The following is a 3,354-nucleotide window of genomic DNA, read 5'->3' as shown; positions in this document are numbered from 1 at the left end:
CTTAATATATTGAAGCTTAATGGCATGAAATCAAGGCTAGGCCTGCAGGCACAGACAGATGTACAGCAGCATGCAGTACAACACAGGTATAGAGGCATGCGGAGCTGAATATGGTACAGGGTTTTTTTATAATTGCTTAGCAATTTATCTGAAGTTATTTTCACCTTGACAACAGATGAACTCTACCATTTACCACAATTAGTCCCAGGGAAGTTGCACCAAACCGCAAGTTTGGTGATCACTGAGTTTTAGAAAAGCATGAAACAAAGTCTCAGATGATGATGACAGTGCTTGGATGACTACAGGCCGTAGCTGTAATGATTCAATGTGTTCAGCCGAGTGTATTCTAGTCAAGGGAGAATGGTAACACCAGGAAACTGCATTTAACACTAAAACCGTGCCTCCCTGTAGGAAGTCTTTGCTCAGTGTCAGGTTTCACATCCCCTCTCAGGCCACAGGCAGTCTTTGCAGCACATCAGAAAAGAAAAACATTTGGAACTAACTTCTGATTTTGAAGTGACACTTGGACCTTGTGCTGGAGCTCTGCTTACAGTTGAATTTCTCCCATTAAACCAAATGGAAGTTATACATAACTTTTAGAAAGTCACAATGTTCTCATCTGCCTTGTGTGGAAACAGCATCTCAAAAAGAGCGTTCCTTGGTCTTTGCCAAGTAAAGAACAGACAGCCCCAGAATCACGTAGGCTCCACTTCTCAACATTGTTTTCAGGAGAGATCGTTCAGGAAACAACTCCTGCGAGATTTTCAAATTTAAGGGGAGTTTTTTGGCAAGCAATCCCTTTCCCAGTCAAACAGTTTCAAAGAGCCAACATTAAAAGCAATATGCCTGTGACTTAATAAACCCACTGATAGTGAGGACCACACAGGGAAGTTCTACAGCCCCGTGGGGAGCAGAGTAGCACGTATCCAGCCACCAGCTTCAGTTTATCCAGAGCACAGCTCTGCAGGGGTGGTACATTCAGAGCCATCCAACAAACAGTATTTGTCATTGCAAAAGTGTCACCTACATAGCAGCTACTAATATTAATAAAGTAATAGGAAGAAAGTGGGCATAGGTAATACATTATTCTATTAGAAGTGAAAAATGTTTTCCATGTTATTACTGGATAACAGTGAAACCTGACTCAGTACATGGAGCATCAATATACCTGGAAATCTTGGTCAACCTCAAGACAAGCAAAGGCTCCCAGCTTCTCTATTCTCCCTTGACAATACTCAGAGAAACAACTGTACTGTATTCAGCTGATATCTGCTCTGTACCTTTTAATTTAAACAAAGCCTCCTAACAACAAAGAAGCTAGTCATCCAAATTTCTAGTGTCAAGGTGAGCAGCTCTCTCAGCTGCAGTAAAAGCTACCCTCTACAAGGCCATTCACATGTACAAGCATTACCCTGGACAGTGCTTGTCAGATCAGGCCTTGGGACAAGAATTCATGTTGTCCAGCTTATAACAAATGGAATGAAAGACAACGGGCACCGCAGTCCACCAAACACACTGATTATATTAATAAAATGAAAGCTTAAAATTTGAAGCTAATCCTGGGCTATCATTTATAAAAGTTAACATGGCATATTTAATTTAGGAATTGGCTAACGCTTCTCTTTCCACCACTGAAACCTCATAAATGAAATATACTGGATTGCTGCCCAGTGCGGAAATAAAAGTTATGAATAATGTTTCTACCTCAATCATTGTCAGTGCTTTAATACTCCTAATTACTTAAAAAAGCTAAATATTCAATATAGGAAAAACCTTCTTTTTCTTTTTATCTTCACTTGCAAGATTACTGCAATTTAATAAGAGTCACTGGGTAGTTTTAGTTCAGGAGACTGTTCTGCACTCTGACATCTTATCCTCTCCTCTTCATTTTACGAAGAATCAAGTGCTTGTTACTCTGTGTATGCATGTGTGTATAAATGCACAGATCTATCTGCGTATGTCCATGCTGGCACATTGTTTTTTAATTATTACTATTTTTAACTTCTCTAAGTGCCCATGACTGCATCTAAACACTCACTGGTGCTTAGGTTAAACTTACCTATTACTAAAGACAAAATGAGTTAATGAGATTTTATCCAATATTTTACAATTGAATATGCTATTTTTCTCTGTAAGAGTATTGTTATAGATAGATACTCATTATGTTATGCTGCCCCATTTTTCCCTTGTCTACATGTCAGTTAATTCTGAAAGGCTGTTTCAAACCCCAAAGCAGGGCCTATCTTTCTGGTCCCTCCTCCCTGCTCTTTCCCTACAGCCTTTTCTGCTGTTATTGAGGAGAGAGACATCAGCAAAGCTGCAGACAGAACACCAGTGACTTGGCCAGAGAAGAGTCTGCCCCACTGACTTCAGCCTCTGGAGGCATTCATCCCCAGTCACATTTAACTTTTATTCTCTTCTAATGCCTTCCTTTATAGATCCCTTCTCTGTTATCTTTGCGCCTGGTAATGATGCCTCTTTTTAAAGATCCCAATCAATTTGGGAGAAAGGGAGGAAGTAAAAGCAAAATGAAATGTTCATTTAGTAAATGACTCACAGCATCTTTCTTGATGCAGTTTTATTTACTTGCCTGGTGCGCTAATAGAGTGCATCTAACAAGCTGGTTTCTGTTATGTCAATAATGTATTGGGCCAGTGTTACAGAACAGCGCTGATGTCTGGTCTGGGAAGAACGCTGGCTGTTTCATTCCAGCATGAACTAATCACATAGACTTAAACTTATCATTACCAATTAAGAGAGTTTGACATACACAGCTTCTTCAGCAGAAAGAATTCAAAACCTCAAGTGTGAATTCATTCCCCAGTAAAAGGTGCAGAACTCCCACCTCTACCATATCCCAGCTTCTGTTAGAGTGTGGATTTCAAGTCAGAGGCAGAACCTGGGCCACATGCAGAGTCAAAGGCAGAACTCCCACTGGCTTCAACAGGACAATGATCCTGTCTAGAAAGCCTGCTTCCCAAAGTACTCCACAAAGCATGTTTTGTAGTACAGATTCAAGAGAGAAAAGTTTCATGATAGAGCTCTATTATTTATACCAGTATCCCGGGAACAGGACTGAAAGCATTAAAAGAATCCTCCACTGCACTAACATTTCTTTGTAAAAGCAAGCAAAAAAGGTAAAAGTCATTAGCATAGGAAAAGGTATTAACATTAATATTATATTAATATATTATATTAATATTAACATATTAATTGTTGCAAAATAACCAACCGACAACCTTCATTTTTTCACTTAAAGCATCCAATTTCTGCCACTATTCTATTCAAGGCCTTTTTTTTTTCCTGAAAGCAGCACATTTCTTTATCACTTTTTGGTACTCTTTACTCACCACT

Source organism: Phaenicophaeus curvirostris, chromosome 12 (genome assembly GCF_032191515.1).
Source record: "Phaenicophaeus curvirostris isolate KB17595 chromosome 12, BPBGC_Pcur_1.0, whole genome shotgun sequence".
Classification (NCBI taxonomy): domain Eukaryota; kingdom Metazoa; phylum Chordata; class Aves; order Cuculiformes; family Cuculidae; genus Phaenicophaeus; species Phaenicophaeus curvirostris.
The sequence above is the reverse complement of the archived record's forward strand: the minus strand, read 5'-3'. Positions refer to the sequence as shown.